At 39.4% G+C, this 22281-nt stretch overlaps 2 protein-coding genes across 2 annotated transcripts in view; one reads left to right on the forward strand and one right to left on the reverse strand.

Moving 5' to 3' along the window:
- LOC136846185 (inactive dipeptidyl peptidase 10-like) overlaps positions 1-1086 on the reverse strand; it is a 721139-nt gene extending 720053 nt beyond the window's left edge. Inside the window, 1 exon segment of the mRNA XM_067117007.1 lies at positions 764-1086. The gene's annotated coding sequence lies outside the window, so the exon portion shown is untranslated.
- The window catches only part of tank (EI24 domain-containing protein tank), a 116956-nt gene that overhangs the window by 53501 nt on the left and 41174 nt on the right, over positions 1-22281 (forward strand). The window lies entirely within an intron of this gene.

Genomic DNA, 22281 nt, shown 5'->3' on the forward strand with positions numbered 1-22281 from the left:
CATAATAGTGTTCAGATTTGCAGTGTTATTTGAAAATCATGTAGATGCAATTTACGTTTACACACACACATACACAAACACACACACACACATATATATGTATGTGCGTGCTCGTGTATGTATGTATATATGTATATATTTGTGTGTGTGTGTGGGTGGGTGTGTCTGTATACACATACACCAAGTGCATATTCACTAACAGGCACGCAAACTCATCCACGCGCACAGACAATCACAAACGTGATGTCCGTGCGTGTGCGTCTATCCTTCTTGTTTATGCAGCAGCAGGCATTAGAGGGTGTCCTAACAATCCAAGCGGAGTACTGTATGCATGCGCGCCAATCCGTCGTGTTCTCTCCTCTCTATTGCTTGTGGGTGCCCTGTGTGTGGTGGCGAGCGAGTTGTAGCTCTAGCTAACTGCGTATAATGCTCTAGAATTCTAGGGGTAAACAAACACACGTGCGGGATAGCATGCCTGAGCTCCTCAAAGGATCTCTAGAAACATCAGCAGCAAAATAAAATATTCTTGCAGGTCAGTCGGGGCACTGGCTTTCGATCCTCATTTCCTCGCGTTGCTTGCCAGCAGTACTAAGGTTTGGGAGGCATTCGGAAACGAACTTAAAAAAAAAAAAAAAAGGTGAAATGTGTGCTCGAGGCGGCTCTAAGGTAGAGAGGAGAAGTCATTCGACCAGGGGTGTCGTGTTGAGGAAAGCGTCACGGTACAACAGTCATAAACACACACTATAAGTTGATGGGAGTTTACCTCAAATTTCCAGAGAAGTAAGAGAAGAAGATTCCCCAGAGAGGAGGAAGGCGATCATTTAAACACACCAACGATTTTTTAAGGGGAATTTCGAAAGTGTGGGAAGGGCGAGAGGTTCGAAATCCAACGGTGAAAGCACGGAAAAGTAGGAGGAGGAGGTGGAGTAGGAGTAGGAGGAGGAGGAGGAGGTGGAGGAGGAGAAGACGTCACTACTGAGGATCACTCCTGGGAGAGAGAACGCTTTTATTGAGAGCAACAACCCGCCACACGCTTCCAGGAGCAGACAACTGGAGGCCCCTTCACTTCGCAGCTTCTACCATACCGGCCCGGCCGAGGTGAAGCCCTCGTTAGGGTGGCGGGGGTGTGGTCCAAATACGCTCTCTTCTCCTCCTCCTCCTCCTCCTCTTAGTCACTCTCTAGCTCACTCACTCACTCACTCACTCACTCACACACTCACTCACTCATCCACGCCCGCACTGGTGTGTCTGGATGGAGAGTGACGATGGGAAATGATCATCTCCGTCATTTGTCATCGTCGTTGGCTTCGCTCTCGTGTCGCTAATCGTCACCACAGACAGTTCTCGTTGCCATGAGTGAGACCCCCATCTTATGGGGATGGAGTGCCATTAACCCCATGGAAAAGTTGCCGTGATGAACCTCCTCAATAAGTAATATTTGAAAAACGAAATTTCAGAAAAGAGTTAGCGAGAGGTTATCGCGAAATTACAATCCGCAAGAGAGAGAGAGAGAGAGAGAGAGAGAGAGAGAGAGAGAGAGAGAGAGAGGCATTTGCTGGCGTGAATAATCATCCATAAAAAGATATCCAATAGCATCATGAGAAATGCCAGCTGGGAAAGGGAGAGAGAGAGAGAGAGAGAGAGATTGAGGGGGGAAAGAGAGAGAGAGAGAGGGAGAGAGAGAGAGATTGAGGGAGAGAGAAAGATTGAGGGAGAGAGAGAGATTGAGAGAAAAAGATTGAGGGAGAGAGAGAGAGAGAAAAAGTTCAAGGAGTTACGTGGATTAGAATGTCTCAAAGACTTTTTATTCCATCCGAGGAGACAGAGAAAGAGAGAGAGAAAGAGATTGAGGGAGGGAGAGAGAAAGAGGGAAAGAGAGAGAAACAGAGAGAAAGCTAATGATTACAACAGAGTCTTCGAGAGTATGGGTTGAGAGAGAGAGAGAGAGAGAGAGAACCCAGCTAATGACAGGCACCGGGAAAGACCGAAAGAGAGAGAGAGAGAGAGAGAGAGAGAGAGAGAGAGAGAGGTCCTTTGGAAAGGACGACCAGGCGGGAGCAAGAGACAAAAGGAACTCCGCGGTACTCTAGGAGAGTTGTTATGTACCGTGACGGCAACAGGTTGTTCCTTAAATCTTTAAAAGCCTCCGGTTTTATCACGAAAAGCAGAAAAATGACGAAGGATGTAAAAAAGATTTAATGGATGAAGGTTCGATTTTTCAATGGCCGAACGAAGAAAGGGCTTAAGGGAGAACTTTCGAAGATAAAACAGATTTAATGCTTTCTTTTTTATTCGTTCAGCTTCCGATGAAAAAGGAGAGCTGAACAGGGAATTAGAAGAAACAAATGATAGTAAATATTTCAAGAATCGACTTTTCAACGAAGCGCAGAAGTTGGGCAATAACAACAGGCTTATTGACCTTAAAGCTGTAGATTTATGGCATGAAAACAAAAACAAGGGCGAAAGTAATATAAGAAATTTCGTAGCTGGCCAAAGATGAAACTTGAAAAAAGACGTAAAATAGAAATGAATGGTAAACATAAACAAGTAAGAAATGCGCTGAAGTTCCTTCGGCGCAATCGAGAGTTTTCTGTACAGCCGCTACAGCATATAATCAAGGCCACGGAAAATAGCTGTATCTTTCGGTGGTCTCGGTATAATGCTGTATGAACCGCGGCCCATGAAACTTTAACCACGACGGCCCGGTGGTGGCCTACCCTCTATCGTTGCCAGAAGCTCGATTATGGCTAACTTTAACCTTGTATAAAATAAAAACTACTGAGGCTAGAGGACTGCAATTTGGTATGTTTGATGATTGGAGGGTGGATGATCAACATACCAATTTGCAGCCGACTAGCCTTAGTAGTTTTTAAGATCTGAGACGGACAGATTAAAGTGCGGACGGACAGGCAAAGCTAAAACGAAGGCACTATTGAACGTTCGCAGGACAATATACAGTGAAGACTGCACAGCGCTCACGAAGAAAATTAATTCAGAATTTTAAAAATGTTTTAATCACTTATTCTGATTTTTCTCAAATAATAATCGTAGTTCAGAGGACCTTTTGATTTTATTAAACTTGACAGAAAGTCAGCGTTTTACACGTATTTTTATTTACCACAGTTCACCACTGACCGAAATCTAACGGTTTTTAGTTTTCTGTAAAAGAAAACTATTGTGCCGGCTTTGTCTGTCCGTCCGCACTTTTTTCTGTCCGCACTTTTTCCCTCCATCCGCACTTTATTCTGTCCGCACTTTTTTCTGTCCGCACTTTTTCTGTCCACCCTCACATCTTAAAAAACTACTGAGGCTAGAGGGCTGCAAATTGTTATGTTGATCACCCACCCTCCAATCATCAAACATACCAAATTGCAGCCCTCTAGCCTCAGTAGTTTTAATTTGATCTAAGGTTAAAGTTAGCCATAATCGTACTTCTGGCAACGATATAGGACAGGCCACCACGGGGCCGTGGTAAAAGTCCCATGGGCCGTGGTTCATACAGCATTATACCGAGACCACCGAAAGATAGATCTATTTTCGGTGGCCTTGATTATACAGTGTAGCAGCTGTACAGAAAACTCGATTGTGCCGAAGAAACTTCGGCGCAATTTTTTACTTTTTTTTTAATCAAACTTAATACTCGTTTACCAGATGCCTCTGTAGTATTGGTCTGTGGGAACCGAAAACTTTGATGCAAAGCGTTGCCTTTAGTTTAGCTCTCTAGTCCGGTCAATCAATACTGACGTTTGATCTCTGGAAGCCTTTGAAAGCTAACCACTTCGTTTTAATTTTGTAAATTAGATTCCAGCTCTACGTTTTGAAGGTGGTCCCAAAATTTTTGTCGTGTCCTGTTGTAGTGAATCTCTAATTTATTCATGGATTTCTGAACACAAAATTAACAGCGCCATACTTTGGCAAGATGGAGAGGCTAAATCTCTTTATCTTTTCCAGTACCAATATTTTATTTTATTTTTTTTTTATTCAGTAGATGATACCTATTCATATGGAACAAGCCCACCAAAGGGGCCATTGACTTGAAATTCAAGCTTCCAACGTGTGTACGACCACTGAAGCAATAAGATGTCTCTTTAGGCAATAGAAAAACTTTAACTATGAACTTCCGTTCGTATCGTCTCCGAGTTTTTTTCTCAGGTATTGAACTTGGTTGTGTTCGTCTTTCACTTTTTTTTTTAAGATTTTATGCGTTATAATTTTCTTATCATTTATGCTTCAAGTCATTATTTATAGCAGTTTTCTATCGCCTATATAACTGTTCTGCTATTTTCATATTAGATAATTCATTACTTGAAGTCTGTTAGATATCACTTCTATTTCCAGTTACGATCTTATACTTTATTTTTTCATGACTGTTAAATCATTTTTCACGTAAAATAAGTCATATACGAGTACATCTAACAGGAACCTCATTGCAACTACAAAAAGTGAATGAAAGTTTCATCTTATTCGCTTTTATTACCTAAAAATGTGCGATCTTATGAAAACGACTGCATTTCTTGTTCTTTATCTTCGTAGACTTAGATCTTACTTCATTCTAATTGCATCCTTCCTTTAGTGCCCTCTGAGAGTGAGCTTTCGAGCAGCAAGCCTCTGACTTTTGGCCCATACTTAGGGTCGAGACTCGGTAAAAAGGGAATGTAGAAAAGGCATCGTTTCACTCAAGCAAATGTGCAGCGTTGAGGCAGTAATGGCGAATAACACAGTAATGGCGAATAACGCGGGGCCTATTTCTCGGTAACCGGGCACTCTTTCAGTTCTCGAAAAACACGGGGCCTATTTCTCGGTAATCTCGAGCGCTTCACGTGAGCCCCTGGAAGATTGCTCTTTTGAGTTATTTAGTCGGAGAAATCAAATAAGCAAGGAATTTAAAATTATAAGCTTGTAGTCGTATAAACGAAAACCCGAGGTGGCAAACTTGCGGACATTTTGGGCAAAACCTGAACTGTGAGTAATCGTTGTTTCCAACATCTATGCTTCGTGGTACTGTTTGTTATATGATTGTTGATAGATAAAATTGTATTGGGATTTTCTCTTTGACATTGGATCTTTATTAGCTTTTATTCAACACCATATGGAACCAGTATTTAAAAAAGCAATCCTGTAAGAGAAGGAATTTACCTGTACCTGAATCATACAGAATCGAGAGCGCCGGCACTGAAAATAACTCGAACGAAGCTTCCGCCTTACCTTAATAGCAGTACTGTCGAGCCTCTGAAACCCGAATACGGAATGCAATTACTCTTCCCCCTCTTGGTTGGTCGAACGGTATGTCTCTCATCCTCATAAAACACCGGAATAAAAACCTATTTCAAATTGAAACTTTGACCCTTTTGTCGTTCTCTAATTTTCATGATAATCTTCCCTTTACGATGCAAATAGGGAAGCCCGTTGCTAACATCCCAATACTTTACCTCTGTTCTCCCCCAACGCTCTTTCTTTGAGTATAAAATCTTTGTTGTAGGATTCCTGCTGGGCAGAAACCGAAAATCTGTTCTCTAAGTTTCGGCGGATTTTCCCATGTTTTGTGAAGAATTACTGATGAACTCCCGGCGGGTCTTCGTTTCTTCTCTGCTCCAGTTTACATTCGTATTATGGAAGAGCCTTCCTGTCTGGCCATTACTCTCCTTAGCTCATGCCTTAGGTATCAGGCATAGAAATCAGAAACTCACTCTGTTCATTTAAAAAGAATTATGACATTTACATTTTCGAAACGTGAGTAGGATGATCCCAGTCGTTTTATGCCGTCGTGACAACCTACAATAATAGGCAACGCGATCATTTTCACGTACACAGAATGATTTTGTCCCATTCATTCGTTTAAAAGAATCGCATCGGTCCCATTCCTCAGACGTAAACCACATGATTCCATAAATTCGATAACGTAATGAAATTATGTGGCAGCGTACCCACAGTCTTCTAAAACGAGCTCGACCCTACGTCTTCGTTTGGTCGAAACGAAAGCGATCCCCAATAATGCATTTTTAGAGACTTTCAGCGATTGAGAAAAAAGAAGTCCAATACCATCATAAGTGTTTCCTAATCCCAAACAAAAGTAGGAAAAATAAAAAATATAAAAGAAAAACCCTCGCTGTTTAAAGTCATGCATCAAAGTCACTGAAGAGCTTTCTTTGATTATCCCCACTCGTGCTCACCCCTAATGTTATTAATGACTTCCCCGCCCCCTGATTAGTTTCAGTTCATTAAGTCAAGAGCCTTCGAGGTTCCAGTGCGGTTCAGCGCAGTCCAGCACACCCAATTTTCCGCCGTGAGAAATGGTCGGCGAGAGGTTACAAACAGGACGAGGGGGGCCTCATTACATGAATTACACGAAGTTACAAGACAACCACGAGTTAGAACGGGCGTCTGTTGACCTGGGGAGAGCATTTTTGGGAGGCTACATGAACATTAGTCGTCTGCCATAAGGCCTTTAAGCGTCCTTCAGTCATTCCCCAGTATGGAGGAAATGAGTGTAACTGGACAAAATGTACACGTGTAGTGTATCTTTTTTAGAGTGACGTATTTTTTGTAAATTAAGATATGTATACACACACACATATATATATATAAATATATGTGTGTGTATTTATATTAGCAGATACATGAAATTATATGAAAGTAGATACAGGCTGTTAAATGACATAAATATATATATATATATACTGTATATATATATATATATATATATATGTGTGTGTTTGTGTGTATATGTGTGTATACATACATATACATACATACACATACACATTGCTTCAATTGTTCATTCGTCTGACCTATCGCAAAAGTAAAATAATTTTAATTCACATGGTAAGAAATCTTAAGATTCTCCACCATTCCTTGTTAACTGTTTATGAAAGACTCATTTTATCTTTTCAATTTTTAGTTTTCTGTAAAAGAAAACTGTTGTGACAACTTTGTCTGTCTGTCCGCACTTTACTTTTTCTGTCCGCCCTCAGATCTTAAAAACTACTGGGCTAGAGGACTGCAAATTGGTATGTTGATCATCCACCCTACAGTCATCAAACATATCAAATTGCAGCCCTCTATCCGCAGTAGTTTTTATTTTATTTAAGGTTAAAGTTAGCCATAAGAGTGCTTTTGTCACCGCTATAGAATAGGCCACCACCAGGTCGTGGTTAAAGTTTATGGGCCGCGGCTCATACAGCATTATACCGAGACCTATGAAAGATATATCCATTTTCGGTGGCCTTGATTATACGCTGTAGCAGCTGTACAGAAAACTTGATTGCACTGAAGAAACTTCAGCGCATTTTTTTACATTTGTTCTTTATGTTAATTGCTGGCATTATTATTTATACAGCTGTGCAGAGATTGGTCAAACGATTCCCCTGTCGATCAGCGTTTGGTCACCGAGTTCTCCTGACATTACCCTTGGTCTAAATTGAAACTTAAAAAATAAATGAATCGATAGATAATGACAAGGAATAGAAGTAAACTTGTTTTGAGAATTCCTCAGAAGGAACCTGAAAAGAAAGATGTAGTTATAGGACTATAAACAGTATGTTTGGTGACAGTACAGAAAAACCGACGAATCCTCCTTAGTGTCGACCTTGCCAGTGCGTATCCGCCTGAACTTTCAACTTTCCCAGAATCAGTACAGTAGATAAAAGTCCATTCATTGGCTAAAGTGTTTACAGATTTAATTCACAGTTTTCTCAGAGTGGGCTTGTGGAACTTTTCCATCCCCACCCTTTTTTTTTCCTTGTTAGATTTTTGTTTGGCCCATTTCTCGTATTTGTCAGGTCTTGTTAAACAATGGACATGTGAGTGGATGGAAATGTAAATGGCTTCTCAAGTTTTTAGTCAGATCACAACAGGGGAAAAAAATAAATAGATATCCAAAACAAAATGCAGTCGGTCTTCATCACTGAATAATTGGGATTAACAGCATCTTTAAGAGATTGAAAAAGAGACCTCTTACTACAGGTAGCAAAAGCAATTACAGAGACGAAACAGGGCCTTGAATTCGAGCAATACACAAGATGAACCATCTCTCATGGGAAAGTCAATAAAACTGCAGGAGTTGCAAATGTGAAAGTTGTGGTTGCAAATGGCTTTGAAAGATGAGGAGGGGGCTGAGAAAGAGTAGAGAGCTGAGAGAGAGAGAGAATCGGGTTAGGAAGGGATGGAGGCGCAAGAGTTTCAAGTGCTAAATTTATGGCAGATGAATAGAGTTGAATGTGGACCCTGCATTAAACTTGGCGCCTGTTTTGAAGTATCGAATGTGGCCAAGCTTTTTATCGCTACAGATAAAGTTTGTGATAAGTTGGTGTGGACGGATGGTATGTAGATTATGCAGATTTAATGTCATTTTGTGGGACGACTTCAAAGGCTATGCATCAAGTTGGATGAGGAACTGAGTACGGATTAGGATACAGTAAACCCGATAAGAATGCAATGATATAGTATGATGCCTAAATGTATTGTTGGGAGTTTAAAGATTTTGTGAAGCTACCAGTTCAAACTTATTCTGAATTTGCCTGGAGGAAAGAGTAAACTTTTGGTGCCTAGGTTAAAGTTGATAATTTACAGATGTTAAAGGATGCGATTTAAGGATTGAGGAATTAAGAATTAAATCAGATGACTTCCCCCTACAATCAGAAAAGTTGAGGTCAGGTTTAGGGATTTAACCAAACACCGCAAAGTATAATGAAAAATGTTGAATGCGACCAGGAGTTAGGAAAAGCCACTGCATAAACAGATGTGTATATGTCCGGAGATAAATATTAAAGGAGTTGTCGACGGTGCATATGCAAAAAAGATACAAATTAATGGCTATATAATAAAGTGAGGGGTCTGAAATGGGAAGTAGGAGAATGGCTGATGCAGAACGAAACAAGAAATATAAATTGAAGGGAAAGAGATAGAGAGTATAACGAATGTAAAAACGTACTTTATATAACTAAAACAAGAAATATAAATTAAAGGGAAAGAGAAAGTTTTACGAACATAAGAACGTATTTTATATAACGGAAAAAATTGTGCTTTTGAGGAGATGGGGTGAAAATTTTTTAATGACTTGTACAGATGAAAGAAGAGAACTCAGAAAACAGAAGTTTTTGTTGTAAGGGCTGCAAATATCGAACCAGTTCTGAGAACACTGCACAAGTACGAGGAAAGCCGGGAACATGTGCAGTATTTTCACTCTCCCGACCAACCTACTTTTTCCTCGAACTACGGATTCCGTACAGACAAATCTCCCAAGACTTAGAGCTAACAGACCTCCTAAACCAAATCCTTTTCTCTGTAGAATCCTATTAACTCTTATCCCCTTGTGAGGCATAAATTTTAGCATCGTCCTTATTGCCTCCAGTAAAGCGAATATCGGGCAGGAAGAACATAAATCCTTTCGTCTTATTAGTGTTCCATTTTAGAGCTTTGGAATGAACGTAAAATGAACGGTGAGTAATACCGTTTAATTCCGAGTAGGAAGATAGGAACTTCTACTCGCTTCCATGTTAGTAATGTATATATATATATATATATATATATATATATATATATATATATATACATATATATATATATATATACATATACTGTATATATATATATATATATACTGTATATATATATATATATATATATATATATATATATATATATATATATATATATATATTGCAACGTGAGCTCTCATCACAAAATAGCCATGTTACGGTTGGGAGAGGAAACCATTACAGCCGATACGTTTCATATCAAGTGAGTTATTGCTAAAAGAAAAAAATGTGAATAGTTATAAGATAAGATGGCCTAAGTTAAGTGGATGATGCAAACCTGTTTTTCTTGAGTGTATCAGTGCCCAGTTGAACTGTAGACGACCTTCGATAAGGAAAGATCGTCAGGCCTGAAGTTTTCAACAGTATGAGCTCGTATATTTTCTGAGGGCGTTCTTGACTGATGATGATGATGGTGAGGAAGATATTGATGATGATAAGGAAGGAGGGGGAGGAGGGATATAATGATAAACATTATACTAGTTGCTAATATAACATGACAACAATACAAGTTCACATAACTGGAGGATAGGTACTGTTTTGCATATAACCAATTGAACTACATATGATATTCACAGAGACATGACAACGACTTATCATCGAACTTTCCTTTTTTATCTGTAACCTTTCAGCCGAAAGGGAAATGTATCGACGTACACTTTAAAAAATAAAAGATTAGATAAGGAAAAGTCATTGCCAGCTGATTACAGTCTGTATTTATAGAAAACAACAAACTATCAGCAGATATATGAGGGCTTCTGTTAAACGGACTTGTTCAAGTCCCACCCAAACCGCTCATGACATTCCGGCAAAAGGAATGGTTTTAATTACTGAATACAAACAAAAATTCCCTCTCGGATAAAACAAGTAAAAAATACGTCGAATCGAGTTTTCTGTCCATCGTATAATCAAGGCCACCGAAAATAGATCTATGTTTCGGTGGTCTCGGTATAATGCTATATGAGCCGCGGCCCATGAAACTTTAACCACGGCCTGGTTCAGACCTATCCTATATCGTTGACAGAAGCACGATCATGGCTAACTTTCACCTTAAAGAAAAATAAAAACTACTTAGGCTACAGAGGTGTTAGTAAATAATATATATATATATATATATATATATATATATATATATATATATATATATATATATATATATATATATATATATATATATATATATATGTGTGTGTGTGTGTGTGTGTGTACTTACATAGGTAAATGTAAACAGTACTGTACTATCATCTTTATCCTTATTTTTTTTAGAGAAACAAAATGTATCGAAAAAAAGTAAGGTCATTGAAGTTAGTGTCGGTATTTAAAACGCTTGGCGTAATTTCTTAAGTGACCCTTTGTCTAAGAACAAGCAAGCTGTTGTCAATGCTTCACAAAGAGTAGTTTTAAAATGTAGCTTGCTACCTTTTATTCTACAGCGCAGGAATTAGGAAAGCATTTAAAAACATCTATCTTTAAGAATGCGGACATAAATAGATACATGCAAAACGAACAAGTTCAGTTGAATCATGTACTGAATTTGCAAATGATGCAGAGTCCTTGAGTAGCGCTTGGAGAAGAAGAAAGGGAAACTGGGGGAGTTATAACGCCCAGTAATTGTTTTTAAACTACTACAAAGAAGACTGAGAAGACGCAACAGGTTTCAGGGAACTTTAAAGAGGGTACCATTAGCATGACAATATGTGAAGGAGAGGAAATTTACACCGCCAACAGACTGCGAGGAAGAGTAAACTATTTTGCGGGGAGTAAGTAGAGGAAGAGAGACGCGAGAAGAGGTTCCTAACGCATCACAGAAAATTTCAAAATGTTACAGGCTAGAAGAAAGCAAGGGTCCTGTTGCCAAAGTGATAAAATGCTCTAAAGAACGAGAGCAAAATGGGTCTGGTACACCTCTAGACCAGTTGCAGCAGTTCTAGAGAATCGACATTTCAGCAGTGAGAGCTGTATTTCTCGAGGCGCTGAGTCGACCGGGCACCTCAAATCCAACAGGGTTATTCGCGTATCAATGAACCCATTAATTGTGAAGGAACCGTTCATACGGGATTAACATATCAAAGAGTGATAGCAAAGTAAGTAGTGGAAGATAACGTTACCCTCCAACAAAAGATTACATTTACTTGAAACGGAAAATGACTCTGCAGATTATGATGATGATGATGATAATGATTATTATTATTATTATTATTATTATTATTATTATTATTATTATTATTATTATTATTATTAAGAACATGAATCCTGTTCATATGTAACAAGCACACAGGTGCCCACTGACTTGAAATTCAAGCTTCCAAAGAATATGGTTTTGATTTACTAGCGTTCAGCCTCATACCCCCACTGAATTGGAATTTGAAGTCAACGGAAGCATTTAAATTGGAAAAAGAAGATTATTTTGAATCGTGAAAGGAACGGGAAAGACACACTGAAGGTGAAGAAGAAATGTTACAAATGAAAAAGTGTATACAGTCGTGCTTGACTGAGCGGACGCCAGTAATGCCTTCGCTATACACCGAAGGTTCTCCAATCAGAGAAGTTAGGGCACGTTGCGTCTAGTTACTACTCGGACGGCTGATATCAAGAAATAGTAGACGACGTTGGCACATGAGCCCATTGAGTATCTGCTGGTCAGGGGATGAAGAAGCAACATTGTCGAAAGAAACAAAGTCGAGTTTTCTGTACATCGTACAATCAAGGCCACGGAAAATAGATCTATCTTTTGGTGGTCTCGGTATAATGCTGTATCAGCTGCGGCCCATGAAACTATAACCACGGGCCGGTGGTGGCCTATCCTGTATAGTTGCCAGAAGCACGATTATGGCTAACTCTGACCGTAAATCAAATAAAAACTACTGAGGCTAGAGGGCTGCAATTTGGTATGTTTGATGATTTGAGGATGGATGATCAACATACCAGTTTGCAGACAAAGCCGGCACAATAATTTTCTTTTCAGAAAACTAAAAAGAACTCACGGATATGTCTCATAAATTGCTGTTTCTTTGCTTGCCAAATACTTAGCTTTAATATCAATGCCGTAGTTTCAAGATACTCAAAATAATTGTTGCAATTTGTTCTCCTCAGTAGGGTCAGTCACCTTTGGTTCACGTTCAAGCCGTATTCGTTTAGAGCAGTTCTGTGTCACTTTTCAGTCTTAGTGGGCCAACATCGAGGGGCATGTGTGCCCAACAGGCTCCGGTTTCCACCTGAATAAACTCTTGAACTTGTGTAACAACGTGAAGATAAGCACCCAAAAAGGGCCCGAGTTGTCAACAAGGTAGAATACTCAAGGGATCGTGGACACCAAAGATATCAGCGCTCTCTCTGGAAGAGGTCTGTACCAGGGCCTATATATTCCCTGAAGAATCTGAATGCTGCTCCTGGTCCATATATGAGACTCGAAGGGAAATGTCTTGAAAGGAGTTTCGCTTTGACTGGGCCTACTCTGCCGAAAGGTCAACAGGCCAGACCTCCAAGAAGAGAGAGGGCTTCTGTTTACAGTTCCCACTAGACTGAGCCCGATGTCTTGAGAGTGGCCCTGTTCTTCCGCTTGTTGACAATCTTGACCAACCGACCAATAAGGATAAAACAGCTTTTAGGTTCTGGAGCTGAGATTTGGGTAATATAAGTGAAGGAGGGCGAGGATATTATGTTCATCTCGCTGACTGAGACATTCAGTCCTTAAATTACGGTAATCTAAATGAAAACAAGTAAAAAAAATGCGCCGAAATCTCTTCGGCGTAATCGAGTTTCTGTACAATCGCTACAGCGTATAATCAAGGCCACCGAAAATAGATCTATCTTTAACCGCGGCCCGGTTGTGGCCTATCCTATATCGTTGCCAGAAGCGCGATTATGGCTAACTTTAACTGTAAATAAAATAAAAACTACTGAGGCTAGAGGGCTGCAATTTGGTATGTTTGACGATTCGAGGGTGGATGATCCACATACCAATTTGCAGCCCTCTAGCCTCAGCAGTTTTTAAGATCTGAGGACGGACAGACACAGCCGGCACAGTAGTTTTCCTTTTAGAAAACTAAAAGCAAAGGGTAATTATAACAGCTTTGAGGAAGGTCGAGATCTCTGAATGCAGTCACATTGTAACCACACTATACTGGAATCAAAGAACCTTTCCTAGGTTATTATGAAATAAGATTTAATAAAAAATACATCAAGAAATATGACAGACAATGGTTTGGAATGAGATTCAACTACATCAAGCTAACATATAAGAAAGTTTTTTTTTTTTTCAACAGAGAGGCCTAACGCTTCTTTTAGGTTAATTAGGTTCCTTTTTTTTCCGAATTATCCTCTGTCGTCCGTTTTTCTCCTTTCAGACATTTCTTGACGCATTATGCGTTTGAACGTAAACGTCATCGATCCTGAAAAATATAAATTGGGGCATGACAGAAGTTCTTAGCGACGAATCCCGAACCTCGATTCCCCTCTGACGCTCTACATAAAGTGATCTTATATCTTCAAGGCGCGTCTAGACCAGGTCTAGAGAATATTCTCTAGACCTTGGTCTAGACAGCCTCTTCATCCGTCGCTAGATAGGAGCCAGTCTCTCTCGGTACGAAACCCGATGGTTTCACGGCTGCTCATTTCAGAGGCCCAGCGGCAGCGAGAGTGCCGATTTCTTTCGAGAGTTGAGGTCGAAGAAGAGAGGTGTTTGAAGGACCCGTCAAGGATATAGGGACGAGAGAAAGAAAGAGAGAGACAGAGAGAAAAAGAGAGAGCGCGGGTGAGGTTCGGTTGTAATCTCAAGCAGATTAAAAAGATTTAGTCAGCTAATGGAGAGAGAGAGAGAGAGAGAGAAGAGAAGAAAAAGAAATTACGAGTGGAAAGATATGGGCTGACGTATTTGCCCTTTCAACCTTATGTTTTCAGATCTTCCGATACTCGATTAAAGGCAGGACGTCACACTACGTCAACACAAAACTCCACCAAATCTGACAGGCCGTAAGTCGTACAGAAAGGGTCTGTTCCTAATTGGGCTGAGACCCCGCGCTTCATTGACATAAGAGCTTTTCCGGGAGAAAAGACGCGTCTCCTCGGGGAACGACTGACACAATTGAGCCTCTTAATAATCTCTTGGGGTCCCGGAGGCATATGACATAAAATTTTACGAGCTCCGGGAAACGTTCTGGCTTCAGGAGGGCACTCGCTTCTGTACCTGAGATGTTGAATCTTGCATAAATGAATGCACGGCAGGTGGCATCACTTAGATGTCAAGATATATGGGGAGGTATGTACTGTAGGTATTCAGTAAATTGTAGAGGATTTTCTTTTAAAGGATTGGAGACAGGTTTTAGAGCTCTTCCTGTATTGTGAACTGCTTCGAAGCAGAAATATGAATATAATCAGCTGTTAGTATGTACATGGTATCCATGTGTATTTAGCCTACTTACATTTTATACAAGCACATACCTGTATAACATGCTGCCATGTTGGCGTATGTCGGTATGTTTGATCAACATAAAACGCATACAAGCTACATAGGTGTTGGACCAGGTGTGTATGTATATATATATATATATATATATATATATATATATATATATATATATATATATATATATATATATATATATATATATATATATATATATATATATATATATATATATATATATATATATGCACCATGGAACATTATACTGTTGCAACTCTTATTATCCTTTTTTATCACTTTGCCCTAAAACAGGAGCCAATATATTGATTCTGTCCATTCTTTTGGAACATTTCCTATTCTAGATTTACCTTACACACCATCACAGACGCATAATATATATATATATATATATATATATATATATATATATATATATATATATATATATATATATATATATATATATATATATATATAATGAGTAGAAAACCAAAGGGAACTTTAGTTTAAGTCTGTAGCAATTCTGACATAGGTTGCGCGCTTTTGGAACTTGAATGCATAAAGCAAAATGCTAGGCGAACTTCACGCGTGAATTATCACAGTGAATAATAAAAACTCATCACTTCCCTTTCATCCGTCGGTTGTTTGTTTACTGCTTTGTTTTACTTTCGGAATATTTTTCTTTCTGAGTTTTTTCTGAGGAACTTGTCTCTTTATGTTTGAGGGGTCTTGACTTTTTTTTTTCTTAAACGTCTCCATAACCCTGGAACTTCAGAGATAATTACTCCCGTAAAATTTTAAGAGGTTAAGGTCGGGGCAGTCGAGTCCCAAATTAGCGTTTTAGAAGAGTTGTGAGTTGGGTTCTCTAGGAAGGCTTTTTCGTACTGTGCGAAAGGTAGGCCATTTTTATTCGAATCAAAATATGATCAGGAAATGAAATGTTATACTAATTCCCGTAGGGGGGTAGTGCGTCAGTGCACCTCATGCGGTGCACTGTAGGCATTACTTAGGGTTCTTTGCAGCGTGCCTTCGGCCCCTAGCTGCAACCCCTTTCGTTCCTTTTACCGTACCTCCTTTCATATTCTCTTTCTTCCATCGTGCTTTCCACCCTCTCCTAACAATCGATTCATAGTGCAACTGCTTTGAGGTTTTCCTCCTGTTGCACCTTTCAGACCTTCTTACTGTCAATTTCCGTTTCAGCGCTGAATGACCTCATAGGTCCCAGTGCTTGGCCTTTGGCCTAAATTCTATATTCAATTCAGTTATGCTAATAACTCATCCAAATTCGTAAATTTGGACAATTCCGAAGAAAGGTTCGTTTTCATGAAAAAGATTATTTTTTTTCCCCTGTTACTCACGTTGTCAGTTCGATTATGGGCATTACGCAAATCTGTCATGTGACAGCGCAGCTCAGCTCCGAATAACTGGAGCATTTCAATGCTCCTTCTCCCGAAATGGCTACAGAGCTTCATTTTACTTTAATGAGCCGGATATTCACTCTTTGGAAACTGTCATTAAAATCAAATTTTTGCTGAATCCTCAGATTACTCGAATACATTTTTCTGTTATTAGCTTTGACCATATCTTCACTAGCTAAGTAAAAAGTAGGTTGTTTCACCCGCGTCTGTTTATGTCTGTTTGTGCGTGTTAGCAGCAGACTTCCGACGCAGAGTTACAGACCGTTACTTCCTCTTACTTCTTCGTAATGAACACCATATTCTTTGGAAGCTTGAATTTCAATTCAGTGGCCCCTGTGGGTTGCCTCCATATGAATAGGTTTCATCTACTGGATAATAATAATAATAATAATAATAATAATAATAATAATAAATAATAATAATAATAATAATAATAAGAAGAAGAAGAAGAAGAAGAATTTGGGAACAAAACTTGATGACAGTTGGCAGATACAATGATTCATGAGATGAACTTTTGAGCAAAACAACTTTTAGAAACAAATGTTTTTTTTTTTTTTTTGCCTTGGAAACCAATTCGGATTATCTCGAAAATGCTACTTTATTTTATCATTATACTTGTCGGGCTGCTGTGAAATTTGATTCCTTTTTGTTCTCACTCGTTTATGAGATAGTCTGCTATCTGATGCCGGACATAAAGTACACGTTTGATGAGGCAAAATTCTCACTACACAACACAAACGCTTCTTTGTCGCTATTGAAAGCGACCTCTGCCTGGAAGTCAAGAAAAGTATAGCTAATCTTCTCTTTAATCCTATTTCATTATATAACTAAACGTATCAGCCGTGGATTTATTTGGTCCATATTTCTGAGAAAATGACGCGGCAGACATCTGCAATCAAGGCGACTGACTGCCTGCACGGGCTTCACGTGGAATGCTGGCAAATAGTTTCGACGTAACTTGTACCGTTCGCTTCTCTAGGCACATTTCGAGAGCGGGATGCCAATCAGCTCGTAAATCGAGATGAGACGTAGCCCCCCCAAGCCACATATTTCCTTAATGCCGTTTGTGTGACGCGTCTTCCATAAAGCTGTATTATATATTTATCCGCACACATTTAGGCTTACAAGTCTCGTTACACTGGGAAATATAGCATTTTTTTAATGTTGTATTTTGGTGTTCTGCCACCTGACTCTCAGAGATGGCTTGGTTTGAAAATAGGCCGGATGGAGAAAAGGAACTTGATGAGATCAGTATGCTGTTACTCTCTCTCTCTCTCTCTCTCTCTCTCTCTCTCTCTCTCTCTCTCTCTCTCTCTCTCTGTCCGATCGATATGTACAATATGTATTTACGTGCATGTCTATGTACATACGGTTTGTTTTCACTATTCGTGTATGACTGGAATTAGGAACCACTGAATTTTTGGTAACTGGGAAATCAAAAGGAATCCCTTTAACAAAATTATACCTGTCCCATATTTGAGCACTTTTCCTTATTCAAAATGATTTCTTGAATACCTACAGAATTTCATGAAACTGATACTGATAATTTTTCCACGGTTTTCTTATCAGAATGTAATATTCTCGATGAACATGCAATTGAATAAGCTAATAGATATCAATCTTGTACTTTACACACATAAGAACCTTCTCATTATTCCTTACACGTAATCGTCCGGTGGGGGCTTTTATGAGCGTCGTATCTTAACAGTGTTCAGTTCGACCCCCAAAATTATGGTGCAGTGAATTTTCGGCGAGAACGATTTTTAGAATACAAGTCGGAGGGGCAACAAGCCTCGTCCACATCGAACGTGAAAACAAATGTCAATGACCTCGTTCTGGCATACCTTTGCAGTTTCCCTGTTCGCATTTGCATAATGACGATTCTCCCCTTAATGTTCGTTATGGTTTCGATTCCGTTGAATAACGTCACGAGAATATAATCCGCTGGAAAAAAAAAAGGGGATTCGTATGTATGAGGATATAAGAATATAATATTGTTAACCTTGTGGTGGGAACGAGAAGTGGAGGAGATGCGTGCTTTCAGTACGCCTCATGCTGTGCACTGTAGGCGTTACTTAAGGTTCTTTGCAGCGTGTCTTCGGCTCCTACTTGTAACCCCTTTCGCTTCTTTTACTGTACCTGCTTTCATATTCTCTTTCTTCCATCTTGCTATCCACCCTCTCCTAACAATTGATTCATAGTGCAACTGCTTTGAGGTTTTCCTCCTGTTACACCTTTCAGACCTTTTACTGTCGATTTCCGTCTCAGCGCTGAATGACCTTATGGGTCCCAGTGCTTGGCCTGTGGCCTAAATTCTATATACAATTCAATTCAATTCATAACTTGCGTGCAGACCATGAGCAATTATGCTGGATGGAATGATAATAGTTGTAAAATATCTATAGCGCTTTGATTCATGTTTATGTAGTTTCTGTTCTCAGACCATGAATCAAGTAACTCGTAACTTTACAAAGCAGTGTAATGGAAGATTCGTAAGAGCACATGTACTGTGAAATATACGATTTATATATATATATATATATATATATATATATATATATATATATATATATATATATATATATATATATATATATATATATATATATAATATATATATATGACTGTGATACATTATCTGTTAAAACAGAATTCCGTCTAGGAACACAAAAAGTAGAAAACATTAACTTTCTACATATATATATATATATATATATATATATATATATATATATATATTATAAATATGTGTGAATGAGTGAGGTTAATTGAATAATTAAGATAATAGATTCCAACCCCCAAGCGGATTAGTACTCACACTGAAGTTGCTTTGAGCAACAAGCGTATAGCAATGCCGATCACATCACGGCATAAAAGCATTTTTATTCCGACGCCTTGAAGTCAGATCCGTTTCAGTCTTGTACCTTACACGGAGAAGTATAGCTGGGTTTATAACAGTAGACAAAGGGTATGAGGACAATCCAAACGCTAAAGTTGCTAACAAAAGTAAGATAAATTACATATTTTTTTGTTTACGAAAATTTCACTAAAAGGGAACAGAAACGATTATTTCAGTTCAACTTTCACCTCACCTCTCATCCGTCTACTTATTATGTTCTACACTCACTTCGTTCTCAGCAAACTTACTCGTTTTGATAACATTGATAACATTTATAGGCATTTTTTTTTATCATTTCCTCTTAACTAAAAGCATCTATCTACTTCAACTTTCGCCTCTACCAGATAGTGATCAGATGTGGCTCCGCCCATCTCTCCTCCCACCAAAACATCCTTCTACTTGTACTAATATCTACTCAGAATTTATATATATATATATATATATATATATATATATATATATATATATATATATATATATATATATATATATATATATATATACATACATACATACGTGTGTTAGTGTGTCCATATACCTACATGCGCGTTCACAATCATTACTCACGAACTCAAACCTGCAATTGACATTTCAGCTAAAACTCCCAAGTGAAATTTCATTAAGAGGACAACCTAGATTCCATAGAATTGCTAATTTCCACCTGGAAAAAAAAAATGAGAATGAAGTTTTTAAAGAGCTGAGTCGGTTTCTCTGAAATGAACGTTGTCGACGGGATTAGAAATCAATTTGGCACACTTTTGATTTCGGTCAGAGAGGGAAAAAGAAAATATGAATACGAGATAATGACCCATTTCTCGGTATCACAAGAAGAAGAAGAAGAAGAAGAAGATTCGTGTTGAAGTAGGTCTGAAATGGGATGGAGAATCGCGGTACAGGAGAACAAGACTGGGGAAGAGGGAGTGGAAGAGACCACAGGAAAGGCCCGCGTAGTGCAAACTCGTGTGGAGGAAGGGAAAGAAGAAGGAGCAAGAGCAGGAGGAGGAAGAGCAGGAGAAGAGAAAATGGAAGGAGGAAAGAGCAGAGAGGGGGGCCCACGGGTCCCTTTGGGAGGTAGGGCGGCACTCCCAACTCCACTTTAAAGCTGAGGATCAGGCCACGCCCGCCGCCCACCATCACCCTCTTTGGTCACCCAGGATTCCTAAACCCATCCCTACCTACACTACAGCCACCCGCCCTCCACAGAGCACTCTCCTCACGTTTAAAAGCCAACTCGGAATGTCGTGCATCTGTGCTATGACAAAAGACACATAATGAAGCCTCAGAAGAACTCGGGTTGCAGAATACGTTCGACTGGAAAAATGACATTCAAGGGCTCGCGTTTGTATTAGCCATCTCTCTCTCTCTCTCTCTCTCTCTCTCTCTCTCTCTCTCTCTCTCTCTCTCTCTCTCTCTCAAATGCTATGTATTTTTCCCCCAATTTCTCACCGGTCCCGCTGTTTGTGCATACCACGCCCATATACGAACACAACAAAGCACTCCCAAAGGATGCACTACTCTCCAGTAACTCAGGATATTACGGCCACCTTTGCAATTTCATTCTCCATTCGTACCTGTTTTTGCCCCTGCAAGTATGTGTGTGAGTTATGGATTTCAAAAAGTGAATTTAAAATTCGCGAGGAATTATAATACTTTAGAAATATTTCATTCACTTTCCCTAATCTACAAAGTATAAACCTTCATTCTCTCTCTCTCTCTCTCTCTCTCTCTCTCTCTCTCTCTTATCTGAATTTCTCTGAGAGTTATCTACTTTAGAAATGCTTCTCTCTTTCCTAATCTACAAAGTATAAACCTCTCTCTCTCTCTCTCTCTCTCTCTCTCTCTCTCTCTCTCTTATGGATTTCAAAAAGTGAATTTAAAATTCGCGAGGAGTTATAATACTTTAGAAATGCTTCATTCACTTTCCCTAATCTACAAAGTATAAACCTCTCTCTCTCTCTCTCTCTCTCTCTCTCTCTCTCTCTCTCTCTCTCTCTCTCTCTCTCTCTCTCATGGATTTCAAAAAGTGAATTTAGAATTCGCGAGGAATTAGAGTACTTCAGAAATAATTCATTCACTTTCCCTAATCTACAAAGTATAAACCTCTCTCTCTCTCTCTCTCTCTCTCTCTCTCTCTCTCTCTCTCTCTCTCTCTCTCTCTCAGGAGAAACGTTATGACATAGCCACGTCTACGTTAATATGAGAGGACGCCTTCCTCCCGACAGCGGAAGCAAATAAGCCAGTTTGCTCATCGCTTTGAAGGTTAATGATTGTCGAGCTACCCAGCCTAACCTCACAAGGTGTTCATCATCTTGTCATCAGCGCAGTTGGTTCGAGTATCAACTGCACAGCGTCGCTGGAGACAGGGATGAATGTCAACTCTGCTGTTGTCCCCAGGTGTTTCTGCTGACCTAAATTCCGCGTCAAGTGCAAACGAGATTAAATTTGGGAAGCCGTAAGCTAACGATTATCCCCTGACTCGCATCTACGCATCTACGCTAAAACCGCAGCTTTTCATCGAGCTTCGAGGTGTGATGTGCGTAAAGGACTGATAGTGGTGATCCTTGTGTTGGCAACGCCTTTCCGAGCGCAAGAGGTGTGTTTGTATGAATGCTGAAGAAGGCGTGTTTCGTTTTTGAATGAAGGTTGGGTAATTATACTGTTGTAAATAGTACATTTTTATAGTTACGTTTTAGCTTTTTGTAAAAGAAAACTATTTTCCGGCTTTGTCTGTCCGTCCGCGCTTTATTCTGTCTGCACTTTTTCTATCCGCCCTCAGGTCTTAAAAGCTACTGAGGCTAGAGGGCTGCAAATTGGTATGTTGATCATCCACCCTCCAATCATCAAACATACCAAATTGCAGCCCCCTAGCCTCAGCAGTTTTTATTTTATTTAAGGTTGAAGTTAACCATAATCGTGCCTCTGGCAACGATATAGGATAGGACACCACCGGGCCGTGATTAAAGTAGAACTATTTTTCGGTGGCCTTGATTATGCGGTGTAGCGGCTGTACAGAAAACTCGATTGTGC

Source organism: Macrobrachium rosenbergii, chromosome 14 (assembly GCF_040412425.1).
Source record: "Macrobrachium rosenbergii isolate ZJJX-2024 chromosome 14, ASM4041242v1, whole genome shotgun sequence".
Taxonomy (NCBI): domain Eukaryota; kingdom Metazoa; phylum Arthropoda; class Malacostraca; order Decapoda; family Palaemonidae; genus Macrobrachium; species Macrobrachium rosenbergii.